General features: G+C 48.7%; 1 protein-coding gene across 2 annotated transcripts in view; it reads right to left on the bottom strand.

The window, feature by feature from the left end:
- LZTS1 (leucine zipper tumor suppressor 1) overlaps positions 1-10,561 on the bottom strand; it is a 48,826-nt gene extending 38,265 nt beyond the window's left edge. For both annotated transcript variants that reach the window (XR_008958691.1, XM_026519066.4), the window contains exon 1: positions 10,377-10,561. The gene's annotated coding sequence lies outside the window, so the exon portion shown is untranslated. The remainder of the gene's footprint in view (positions 1-10,376) is intronic.
- Positions 10,562-13,495: the final 2,934 nt, after the last annotated feature.

Raw genomic sequence — 13,495 nt, 5'->3', positions numbered from 1 at the left:
TTTGTGTATGTGTCCCTGGTGTAGAATGTGTATCAAGACAAGCTGCTCTTAGTCCACCCAGGCTGCCTGGCCCCCATCTTGTTTAATGCCATCAGGCAGAATAATGTTCCTCTAATTTTCCAAGGCAGAAGGAGACTCTTCAACCTCCTTCATTCTCCTATATGTGAGACTCGGCCAGACCTGGGCCTTCTTGCATCTGTGCATGTCTCAAAAACTAAATGCAGAGAGAAGTTTCATTTTATTCGTTTTTCTTTCTCTCCTTTTCCTGACCTTATGGGCTACATAATCCAGAAAATGATCCAGATGGGAAAGGCACTGGCTTTGAAGCAAGAGGCAGGAGGAAAAAAGAGAAAGAGGTGCAATATAAACCCCTTGTACCCAGACGTTCACTCTGGGGGGAAATCTTCCTGCCCTAACTCCAGTCCACACATGTTCCAGATGGCGTTGTGGGGTCTTCCTGAGGGTGCAGGGAAAACCCAGGGATCCGCAGGGTCTCTCAGCCCTCCCCTCTCCTGCCTCCTGTCCTCCACACATTTGGTGTAAGCCAGTGTGAGCAAGAGATCTACTTTCAACACCAAGTCTCCACCTCAGGAGATTCAATGATGCCGCACTCATGTGTTCTCCATAATTTCAATCTGACCAAAGTCAAATTGACAAGGTAGGTGGAGATCCAGAGCGGCAAAGGTAGAAGTGTTTCCCTCCCATATTGTTTTTAGTTACAACTGTCTCCCTCTGCCAGAGTAAGCAGATAAGAGATTAGTTGCCAGGCAGCCCCACCTGACCCTAAAGTTTCCCCTCCCTGCTCCCCTGAACATGTCCTGCACCAAGGGCTCACGGCCTTCCCACACAGACATCTTAGTCTCGTGCTTGCTTTCCTTCCTCTGGAGATGATGGGAGGGGGATGAAACATGAAAATAGAGCTCCTGTTATTTTGCCCATGCCTTTAGTTATATTGGGTCATGTAATTTTCATAAAAATTCACCCTGGGACACAGTACATTTTACAGATGAGAAAACTGAGGCTCAGAGAGACTAAGTGACTTGCCTGATGCCATACAGCTATTAGGTAGTAGAGCCAAACACTGATCTGCATGACCCCACACCATGTTCTTTCTGCTCTCCGCTCCCAAACTTGCCTGGAAGGGCTGACAGCATGAAAAAGCACAAGCCTCACCTTTAGGGCTCACCTGCTCTCTCTACCAGGGCTGTAGGTTGCTGTCCAGGTGAGGATGAATTTCTGTGGCAGACTAAGGGAGCCTGGCATGAACTGAAATGTTGCCTGAGCAAAGCCTTGTCTCCAGGGGTCAGTCACCTCACCGGAGATGTCACAGGACACCGCCATGGTCTTGCCCTTGGCTAGTCCGGTTTTTAGCAAACACAAGGGAAGCTCCTGGGCATGTAGAGAAAGATGGGGAATTATGTTCTAAGATCTTCACAGACCCTGTGGGTAGGAGGACCCCTGGCAGCCTGTTCTTCTGAGATCGAAGGAGGTCCCTACTTGACCGGACCTGCTTCTCCTGGCACCAGGAGGCACACCTGCCTCCTGGCTGGGAATCTTTCCCAATGTGGCATCAACTCTCTGGGTGGTTAGCATAGCTCACTGGCACCCACAACCTTCCCATTTTGTTCAGGTTTGGTTTAAATTGAGCAGATATGAGACAGAGATAGCAAACTTGATTTTCATTTTGGAAAGGTGACAACTGGTCACAATTGTGAATGGCATAGTAAACCTTCACTATCGCATTAGACGGGAGAGTCTCAGAACTCCTAGAACAAAGGAAAAGGCAGAGGAGAGGAAGGAAAGCAAACATCTGAAGACCCAGAGAAACAAGGACAGAAAAATGGAGGCTGTATCAGCTGTCACCAAAGTCTAGGGACTCTCTTGACTTGGGGGGAGAAATCCACAAAGCCTGAGAACATCCCATTACTGACAAGTTCTCATACGTCCCCTGGGGCAAACCCGTCTAACACTAAAAGGTTTGAGGATCTGATGAATTCTACTGGCCCTTCTGTCTTTGTCCACAAATAGCAGTGGGTTAGTATAAAAAGTCTAAGTGGCAGCACCAGTCCTGGTTCTGCCACTAACGAGCTGTGCGACCCTGAGCAAGTTCTTCCCTAGTCTGGGCCTCCATGTCTTCACCTGTCAAAAAAAGAAAAGACCCCTGTGATTCTGTCCATGTCCAAAATAGTGCAAAGCAAGGTGTTACCCATGTATCCTATTACAAATAAGTTTCTAGACACATTGACAACTGATCTTTGATGTTAGACTAGGAGCTTTCCTCTCCTTGAAACTTTGGCTACCCTGTTTCCAGGCTGTGTGAGATCCCTGGGAACATGTGCTATCAACCAGGAGATAGGAAGGAAGATAGAAAGTCATTCTAATAAATAGTCTTATTTCTAGAAAGAAGCCTTTCCACCCTCAAATCTATTCTACTCTCCATTGCTAGATTAATTTCCTAACACCAAGGTCTACTATAAGCCACTCCCCTACCTATCACAACAGTCACTTCCCACTGCCTACCAAATAACACGCAAACTCCCAAGGGGTGTACAAGGCCCTTCACAATCTGATTCAACTTGCTTTTGTTCCCACCACCTATTGTCCCCTATCTTTGCCACCCACCCCCCTCCATCTCTTAAAATCACACCCAGACCACAGGGTGCTTCCAAGTTCTGTATCTTCCATGAAGACTTTTTAGACCGATTCATCTCTGTAGAGTGATATTTTCTAATGCATCTGTTGTCTTCCCCAGTACAGAGCCTGTCTGGAACAGTGTGTCTCATTTTTTGCTCCTCCTAGGATCTGGTAGAGTGCTTGATATGAACCTAGCATTCTCTGGCTTTAAAAGAATGTAACTAAAATAGAAAGAAATGGGTTCCAGGGGTCCAGAGCAGGAGTTCTTGGAGGTAAAGACAACAACTTGGAGAAGAAGGGTTTTGGGGGGAGTGGGAGGAGTGCATAGAATAGAATTTAAGGGTCCTTTCAAGTCTGAGATATTGTGTTTCTATGCAGAGTCCTGGACATTTCTTCAACACAGGCTCCTAGTTTCCTGATAAATCTTGGAACCTTGGGCTTGGAGGTCCTGTCTGTAGTGCTAGCATAGAAGTAACTCCAGTCAAGTGAAGTTTTTAAATCCTGGGGAAGCTGAAAGGCTGGTGCTCCTGGTAGATGAGGAAATATCTCAGGAAAGACCAAGCGTTCTGCCCATACCCACTCCCTGCTAGTGCAGTGCCTCTGAGAAGGGCAGCTGCAGGCCCATGGAGGGGAGGAGCACAGGTAGCTGTGAGCAGGCAGCTCCCTTCAGTGGAGCACTGCCTTTTTAGTGCAGGTGGAGGCTGAGGCTTTGCCTGGTGGCTCTCATTTTCCCCACTTGCCTGTAGTTTGCCTGCTGGCACCACACAGGCATTGGGGCTGGGGAAAGTTGTCTCAAGATGTGAGCACATTATAGTCCTTCCCAGCCTCCCTCGCATGTGCACTGTTGAGATGCCCTTCAATGGGAAGAAGAAGAGAGCTGAAGCTGGAATGTCTAAAGGTTTCAATAAATAAGGGAGGTGCTCTGAGTCCTTAAAGTGTCCTTCTGAAACCATGCTGTCCGTGACCTTGCTGCTGAGGTGGCCAGGGCAGACCCAGCACAGGCATCCTCCAGACACACCGGTCAGGCTGCCTCTTAGCAGTTGGCAGAAGGTTGAGAGCAATCTCAGGGCTCATTCCCCCAGACTTCTATCCCTTGACATGCTCTGCGAATTCCCCATTGTCCCTGCCTCCCTAGTTGTGTGGTGGCTTTTATTCTCAGGGTTTTCTCATTATCTTCCTGGAGAAGAGGGTGAGAGGGAAGGAACCTGGGTTGCAGGATCCATCAGGTTCCAGGCCAGCTTGTACTGATGTTGTGTTCCCCTTCCAACCCCCCCTTGGGAGACCAAAAAAATGTTATCAGTGACTCAGAGAACCTCCTGTCAAGGTCACTGTGTTCTGCCTAATGCTGTCTCTGCTGTCTGACATGAGAACCAACTCTGTTCTCCACCTCCTACCAGCCCCAGTGCAATCCTGTGTGCTGGCTGAGCTGACAAAGAGTGCCCCATCTGTTGGCTGGAGATCACATGGAGCCACTGCATAGGACAGAAAGTCTCTAAGTTTCTACTGCCCTAGCTAGTCTACTCCTGTGTGGTATAACCCTTTCCCTCCCTGAAGCTTCTCACTGAGATAGTAGACCCAGCCTTGAAAGTTTGCATGTTATTCCTTCTCCTCTTGCCTGCCTGGGTTCCCAAACTCTGTGGCCCTTGGGCAGCACAGGGAGATCTGAAATGGCTAAGTAGGAAGGGCCACCATAGGCCTCATCACCATTACCCTCAGCCATTTGGGGCTGAGCCCTGACTGTGTCCAGAGCCTGGACACCTGAGACATGACACATTTCCTTTCAAGGGATTTATAATCTAGGGAGGAAGGATAGAGAAGCTAAATACTAATATGTAGGAACAGATGTGCAATGAGTGTGATAGTACATGTTGCAGAATTTAAGGAACAGGGAGCTGATGGGGGTGGGGAGGAGTCTTTCTCTCCCCATAGCTGATATCCTTTCTTCCCTCCAGACCAGGCAGGTGCAGCCCCTCAGTAGTGAGAGTACCTCTCTCACCCTAGAATCCTGTGTCTTCTCCTTTTGAGCCAGGACACACCTATTGCCCATCACCCAAGTATCCAGAGTTATTGGAGTTATCAGGGAAAGGTGCTGGCAAACCCAAGCTTTGCTTCCCTGCCTCCTTAGCTTTTTCTTACCTCCTTCCCTTGCACGCCTCTACTCAATTCTCTCTTCAGCAGGAATATCATGTTCAGCTGCTTTACACCCACTCTCTGAATGCTGCCAGAGAGTAATGACTAAGGTAGTGGGTGGAAGTACAGCACGCTGAGACCGATGTAGCAGTCCAGGGTGCCAGGAGGAGGGTGATTTAGCAGCAAATGGCTTTGCAGCGGCAAGGAGACTGAAGATGCCCCCAAAGCCAAGAGGCCAGTGAGCCAAGTGCACAGCCCTGCCTTGATGCCTCAGGCAGGGATTGCCTCAGCCACCTGGCAGTCTATGCATTGCAGCTGGATTCATGACAGGGCAGGATTCATCCTGAGACACCAATTGATTTTTAAAGCAAAGCCCACCCTCACCCTGATCTCAGCTCCACTTTGACACTTTTGAGGGGCCTGTGTCCTTGGGTACCCCTTAGCCTAAAATCTCACCTAGAATGGTCCCTCTTCGTCTGGTGGATGCTGTGACCGGGGAGATTCTGAAGCTCTGAAGAACTGATGACAATTCAAAAGACTGCTCTGGGCATGGCAGAAATTGAGGTTCTGTGGCATCAAGGAAAGGGGTAGCCCAAGCACACTTTAGATCCTGCAACTGAGAGGCCAACCCAAGTAGACATAGGTGTGGATCTTCCAGGTCCTGCCATCTGGGAATGTCTAAGGATTCATATTATGGGCTGTGACTGTGAGTGTGGGTATAGGAGGAGAGCATGTCTCAGTGGAAGAGATGAATGAATGAATTTGGGGTCTGTGTGTGTGTGTGTGTGTGTGTGTGTGTGTGTGTGTCTGCTGGCAGTCATCCTGAAGGCAGTTATCTTCTCCCACAGTGATTAACTGACATGGAAGCGTATCTGTGGGTGATCCGGATAGGGCAACTCTTTACTGTCTTTGTTCCAGGTGCTAAACAAAACCCATATCACATGTGTTTAGACACCAATTTGACCTTTCACTTAGCAAGAAAAATCACCAGTCTACTGGATTGATTAGAACAATTAATTTTAGCTTTTAGCTAATATACACACCCACCCACATTCTGTTTGCTAATTAATAAGGCCTGACAATTGGGTGATTATAGCCCTGGACTGGGAGTCAGGACAGCTGGGTTCGAATTCCAGCATTCCACTTAAAATCTTGGGTGAACTTCTTCACCCTTGATAGGCTCATTCAGTTTTCTCGTATGCCAAATTGTGGAAGATATTTTCTCACAGGGTTGATGATGACGATCATACTTAACAACAACAACACCAATAATAATAATATCCCCTGTAAAGGGTAAAGTCCTGAACAAATAAAAAGGGTTATTAAAATTATTATCACCAGAAGCCTAGATAGGGTGATAGACTGTCAGGTGGAAGCTGATGTCTGGCTGGAAGCAGGAGAGTGACAGAAGCAGGATGGAGATTGCAGACACAGAGGCAGCACTGCCAATCGGCAGCTAGCCCAAAGCCCAATTCAACCATGCTTGATTTGACACATCTCCACCCACTTCTCTGAATCCTTGGAGAAGGGGATCCAGAGCCAATATGCACACTCATTTTGCTGGAGGCAGTTGTTAGAGGTGAGCTACTTCTCATCCTTCATTTCCCAGCTCTGCCTGGTCTGGGTATCATGCTGAACTCCATGGAAGGAGGAAACAGGCTCCCACCTGGGTTCCTCTTGGAAGAAAAAGCTCCATATCCTCAGGTCTCAGCTCGCATCTTGGAACTATGACCTCGCTGCTGCTAGGTCTACTCTTTTTATACCTTCCTGAGGTTCAACTTCAATGTTTAGTTCATGACCATCTCTTTCCTGGTGTCTTTGAGCTCACCTCCCTCATGCTGAGCAGCTGCTATGTTCAAAGTTAGTACAATCCAATTTTCAATGTAGTTGTCAAGATTCATGTGTGCTGCTTCCTCTTCTCAATTCTTATTACAAATTTTAGTCTCAAGCCATATTGAACCATTTTTTTAATCCCCCACCTCCCTGACACCTTGCATGGATGAAACCTCAAATAAATAGTGAAGTACAGTTTTTATTAGGATAACTAAAATCACCACAAACCCCTGAGAAGGCATATAGCAACTCTGCTTTGAGAAATAATGGGGTGGTGTAAAGGGCACGGGAAGGGAGTCACCAGATGGTAACCATGTGACCTTGGGCAAATCATGGCCAGATTACCTCCCCAAACATGGTTGCAATTCACAACAACAGCGTAAGTGTCTATTTTAGATCAGCAATTTTCAGACTGCAGCAGCATAAAGATCTATTCAAAAGCAAACTCAAAAGACCTACCACTTAAATTGCCTAAAGATTCCCCAGACAGTTGGATACTTCTTTGTTGGCAAACCCCTAGAAACACCTCATCACTGCCCTGGAACCACTGTTCTCCTGGGGTCCCAAGTGCACAATCTTAAAAACCTTAATTCTAGATCATACCTGGCACCTCCCACTGGTATATAGTGGTTGGCTGACTGACCCCCAGAGAGAGTGCCTAGGCTGACAGCGTGGGTAGGGGTTAGGTTTTCCTTGTGTTCCCAAACTGAAGTCAGGAACTGAGATGGAGGAGCCCTGTCTAGGCAGAGGCACTGAAGGAGATGGCCCAATAATAGAGGCAGGAAAGCCAGAGGCCACACCAACAAAGTGTGTCCCTGCAGAAATCTGTTGCTGGGAAAATGCTCCCTGCCAAAGGTCTCTGACAGCTCTTCCCCTTCCCATTAATTTGTTAAACAAGCATTTATTAAGGTCCTACCCATAGTAGCCAAACAGTATACTGTGAGCTGGGCATTCACAGTACCCTTCTGCCTCTAAGAACTTTGCAGGCTCTTCAGGACCAGTGGGTCAATGCCAGGATAGTATGGAATGATGGTAGGAACTCAGAGGAAGGCATGCAACCCAGACTTAGGGAAAGGAGAGGGGAAGATTTCTTGGAGGAGCTGATTCTTATGGTTAAAACCAGAAGTACGAGTGACAGCTTATTAGCCGGAGGTAGAGGGACAGCGCAAGAATAGTTGACAGAGAGGAAACATGTATTTCTATTTTCAAAGGTAACAGAAGAACACAGAAAGAGCCAAGGCTGAGCTGCGTGGAGTTCAAACCCCTGCTCTTTCATTCTCTGTCCTAGCTACATTTTTAACTCTCCTCATCTAATAATCATACACACCCTGCAGGACTGTGCTGAGAATTAAATGAGATAATGAATAACGAGTACTGGGCACATAGTGTACTTAGTGAACGGTATTACGTGTTGTTAAATATTACCCATTACACCAGTCTATAAGCTGATTAACCACAGGTTTGCCCTCATTCCCTTATTCGTCTTCATAGCCTCATTGCCTGGCCCAGAGCTTTGCATTTTGTGGGTACCCAATGAATATTTATTAAGTGAATGTTGAATAAGTGCAAAGACATATAAATACGTTTTCAGGATTAGAAGGCATTTTCATATGGCTGGAACCCATCTACCTCTTTGCTCATACAGGCGGAAACATGGCTTCTCAAAACTGCATGGCAAATCTTTCCCTCCCATGCTCCCAAAGCATTGGCTCTCCCCAACACACGCTGTACAGCGACACACCTTCGATGGCAGCTACTTCGACATCTATGTCCTGGGGCACACACACAGACAGCAGGCTCCTGCACAGACACACAAACGCACCAGCTGAACTGTTAAAGCAGGCTTTACCGTGTGCACAGAGGCAGCCAAAAAGGTTAAATAATAATCATCTCCAATGTCCTATCCTCTTTCTTGCTCACACATACACACTCTTGAGAGACAACCTTTTTTCTCTCACCTGGGTTTTTTCTCACTTCAGGAAGAGTGAATGTGCACACACACATCTTCTCAGCTGAGATCTCGTACTTGGACTTCCACTTGCTAAACCTAACTTTGCTCCCATTAGCTGTGGACCTCAGAGAAAGCCGTGCCCCTCTGGTGCCTTAGTTCTTCACTGGTAGACACAGAGAATTAACCATGCTTCATGCCAACCTGGTAGTTACATTGCAAGGATAAAGGAGATAACAAATGAGATAACGTCTGTGATGTGCAGAAAGCACCTCAGAAGAAAGGCACTGGATAAATATAAGGTGGAAATACCACACCTGATTAGTGTGTATGTCCCTGCCCACAGATTTCCACCCACACACTCTGCTCTTCTCCACCCTTGAATACAAACACCCTTCCTGCCTGTAAACGCTCTCTCATACCCATTTTCATGTGTGTACATATATATACATACTTCAGCACCTGTATTTTCCCCAGCATGCCCACAGAAAATTGTTTTTGAACTTAGAGGAAGCTCAGGTTACAAACACTCTCTAGCCCCTACCCACAGGCTCTTCTCAAGGGTCTCTGGTACTGGAAGAATTGCCAAGCATACATCTCATCTCTCCGTGGCTGGACTCCTCGGCTCCCATGACTGCAATTAGGTTGCACTTCCAGCAAAGCATGAGACCCTTTATATGGCACAGCTCTTGCCAAGAGCTCTCCAGAACTCAGTGCCTCCACACTAGTTCGTCAGCACCTAAGAACTAAGACCAGGGCTGATGGTTGCAGGAGGGTGTGGATGGAATGGGAGAGGAGAGACCCAGGAAATACAGATGTTCAGATCCCTAAGCACTCTTTGTTCCTGGGGAACTGAGGGCTCTGAAGCTAACAAGTCCCAAGCACTTTTCTAGGCCTGACATACTACTGGGCCAGCAGAACATTCATTGGCTCCACAGTTCACTCCTTTCCACTTGGAGCAGGAAGGAGAAAGATCACCTGGCTGATGGTGTTTTGATGCCTGTTGCTGCTGAGCTGTAGGCTTTGAAACATGTTCAGCATGTTGAAGGATGTGTGTGTGTGTGTGTGTGTGTGTGTGTGTGTGTGCAGTGTGTAGGGGTGGGGAGGGAGTCAGGGCCTGGCTGCCTCTGGTGGGTGAAAGAAGGGAATGTGGTGTGTGTGTAGGTGTGGGACTGTGTGTGTGTTAATTTGGCTGAATGGCAAGTCCAGGACCGATCCTGGTTGGCCCACAACTCCAGGGGGCCACTTTCCACCTTCATTAACGCCCTCTCTACCCACCTCAGCCCCTGTGACATATTCCTTCAGTGAGACATTCCAAACCTCTAACTGCATCAGTATCCCTGCACCGTGTGAGCTCCGACACAGCCCATCCCCAGAGTTCCAACCAGCAAAGTGCAGTGGCCCGACCCCAGCTGTCAGACCCTCTGTCTGGGACCAGGGTCCCTCCGGGCTCACACACACTCCCCCTTTCCTCATCTCAGACATCAGTGTCACCCAACACTTAATGTCCATCAAGATCAGATTCAGGGCTGGGAGCAGATAAAGCCAGTCTGCAGGAGACCGGAGACAAAGACAGAAGGACAGACGCAGCGTCCCTCTCTCCAGGCTGGGACCAGACGAGAGCACCCACCCCGGCAGAGCGGGAGACCGTGACAGTTACGTGCGGAGACAAAGACACCTAGACAGACCCTGGCACAGACAAAGACCAACGGACGCACAGACGCACTGGCACGCCGTGGGGAGCGCAGTGTCCCCTGGAGCCCGAGTGCCCGGGCTGCGGCGGCAGGCGCTTCTCCGGAGCGAGGAAGACCCCTCGTCCGCCGCACCTTACCTGCCCCCTGCGCCTCGGGCTGACTTGAGATTTTTTTTTCAGTGTGTCCCGGCTGTCTTCCCAGAACTGCCGGCCGGGCGGGGCCCGTGGCGCCGCCGCAGCTCGCGGCTCCGGCTCCCCGAACCAGGCGGCCAGAGAAACTTTCCGGCCTCCCAGCGCGTCCGCCGCCAGCCCGCTCCAGGCGCGCCGGCCTCCGCGCGGGGTCCCGGAGCCGAGGACGGGGCGGGGCGGGGCGGGGCGGGGCCAGCGCCGGCGCCGCTCATTGGCTGGGGCGCGGCTGGCCGCCTCTGACTCGCCGCTCCACGGCCTTTGTTCCCGGCTGACAGCTGGGGCTGCTCGAGACCTCTCGGCTCCTCCGTGTCCGCCGTCCCCCATCTCTCCGCTCTTATTTCCAGCCAGCCCCGCCGGGCGGCCCTGTCTGAGTCTTTCTCACCACCCGCCGGTCCTTCCCTTTCTCCGACTGTCCTATCTTGTTCGTGTCCCTTCCGTTTTGCCTTTTATTAACGCGCACTCCGTTCTTATTCCTTCGCCTTTCCTTTATCCGTTCCTTACCTCTTTCTCCTCCCCCTCCCCGTACTCCTTTCTGCTTTATCACCCCTTCTTCTTACTCATCAGTTTCCTTTCCCCAGCACTGTCTCTGCAACCCCTAAGTTCAGCGAAAAAGCTGGAGTTCTAGGTTCAAAGACGGGACCAGCAGCCCAGTGACGGGCGTTGCCTCACCAAGCTGGGATTAGAGACCGGAGTCTGGCACACTGGCACTCCCGCTCCCAAGACGTTTCAAAGGCAAACTTTTCCAGCTCCCTCCCGGGCACGAGGTTTCTGGTGAAAGCTGAGGCCTGTTCCAAGTTTATAGCTATAAATCTCACCCAGTACCTTTTTAACGCTACCATTTTCTCTACCACGCTCACTTTTAACTTCTGGCAGTTGGGCTAGGAAGGAAACCAAGCTTACAAGTTTTGGTAGGACAAAAGGCCAGTTAAGTGGGGTGCTGGGTGTGGCATGAGGCTCTAGTCCTGAGGGTTCACCCAGGTTAATCAGCTAAAACCAGGCATGGCTTTACCCAGGGAATGTCATCCTCAGCCAGAAGAAGTGTGTATGTGTGGAGGGGGAAAGATTGGGGTGGCTGATCTCTGACTATACTGGAGTGGGGGGAAACAGCCCAAACAGAAGCAACACCATTTTGTTTCAGCCACTCCACTGCTCAAAACCTTGTAAGAGATCCTTACTACTTCCAAATCTTGACTCTGAAAACCCCAACTCTCGATTCCAGGCTTCCTGGAAGGAAACACAACAAAGAGTTTAAGAGCACAGAGAGACTCTGCTAATTAAATCTGTGCGACCCTGAGCCACTGCCTTAATCTCCTTGTATCTCAGGGGTTTTATTTGTTTGTTGTGTTTTTTTCCCCTTTACGAAATGGGGGTAACAATTCCTGGAATGTAAACTTCCTGAGGGCAGGGACTTGTTCTTTTTTGTTCATAGCTGAGGGACTTGGTCTGTTTTATTCACGGATGTACCCTCAACACTTAGAACTTGGCTGGTATATCATAGTCATTCTATAACTACTTCTTAAATGAACCAATCCCTAGTTTATAGGTTTGCTGCAGGGACGAAATGAGAAACCTTGCCATGTGGTGAGTACATACGCATGGTAGTTATTACAGGTAACATTGCAACTTCTCTGTATCAACTCCAAAGGCTCTTCGGCCTTCTCAGAACATCAACTCTTCTTTTCCACCTTTGCATATATTTTTCCTTCAGTTTGAAAGGCCTTTCTCTACCTGTCAAAATTTGAGACCTAAAATGCAGTCCTTATTCACACTGTCTTTGATCATCTCAGTCAAAATTACAGTTCCTTTTTCTAAAGCTCCGTGTCTCCCGTCCCATTCACTGGCACAGCGTGTGTAGGCTTGCTTATGGTGGCTGTGACTGCAGGTCTGTCTTCCCCTGGACTGTGAGCTATCTAGAGTCAGGGACTGGATTCTACATCTCCAGAGACAGATGGGGTGCCTCGCAGGTGGGAGTTTCTCAGAAACATTCGCTGAATGATCAATGTAAATCAAACATCTCAGCACTTTAAAAAAAGGCTGGGGGTAGACTCTTGGAAGGCTGAATAAGGAATCAGGTGGGCTTCAGATTTCAGTCAAACTCATTTTTGTGTTTTTAGATGTAGAATTCCAGGGAAGTGGAAAAATAATAATCCTAGAAGCCTGTTCCTCATTTTGGCCCCACCACTTACTATTTAAATACTCTTGGATAAGCCATGTTCCTGGCTAGGCCTCAGTTTCTTTCTCCGCAAAGTTGGTAGTTTGGGTAAGACTCTTTAAGGTACTCATCCAGCACTGACATATTGTGGTTCTCTGTCAGAGACATTCTAGGTGGAAGATAAGGCATGACCTGTAGCTCCCTTACAATGACTGAGTCAGGCAAAGGGTGTGGGCAATGTGTTGGTGTGCATGTGAGGGTGGAGCCAGGATACAGTATGAAACTACAGAAGCACCCTGTGGAAAGGATGCTTCAGAGATAAAGTGGGGGCATTGAAAGTGGGGGTGGAAATAAGGAAGCAGAATAAGGGGAGGAGACTGCCGTGGAAAAGCACGTGTGTGTGTGTGTGTGTGTGTGTGTGTGTGCGTGCGCGCCTTCATGAAAGCCTCAGGAATGTGGTCTCCAGAAGTAGAAAGCCATAATTAGCTCCCTGATTCAGCTGTTGGGTATGGTAATGCAATGACTGGGTGTGTCTGCTTCTAACACCCCTGGTGGGATTCTCAGTGTGGTTCCTCTTCCTTTGTCTGGTGAAGGAGTGCTGCCCTAACTGGGCCCTGGGTGTCCCATCCGAACCTCTGCATCCTTCAGGCTCTCCCTTGCCTGAGCTGAGTCTAGAAAGCTGGGTCACAAAGCATGTTTTTGTAAAAAATTCCCCACCTTCCTCATCTGCTCACAACCTAAGATTCAAGTGGTTTACCATTCTGGCTTATCATTTTGTCCTTCATCTCTAGGACCTTAGACTGGCCACATAGGACCTGGCCCATGGACCAGTTAACCTAACATTTTCTCTGGATTACAGACACCTCTGCCTCTCTCAGTGTGCTTTCACCTATTATAATTTAAATAATTGCCCATC

Source organism: Ursus arctos, unplaced genomic scaffold (genome assembly GCF_023065955.2).
Source record: "Ursus arctos isolate Adak ecotype North America unplaced genomic scaffold, UrsArc2.0 scaffold_11, whole genome shotgun sequence".
Classification (NCBI taxonomy): domain Eukaryota; kingdom Metazoa; phylum Chordata; class Mammalia; order Carnivora; family Ursidae; genus Ursus; species Ursus arctos.
The sequence above is the reverse complement of the archived record's forward strand: the minus strand, read 5'-3'. Positions and strand labels throughout refer to the sequence as shown.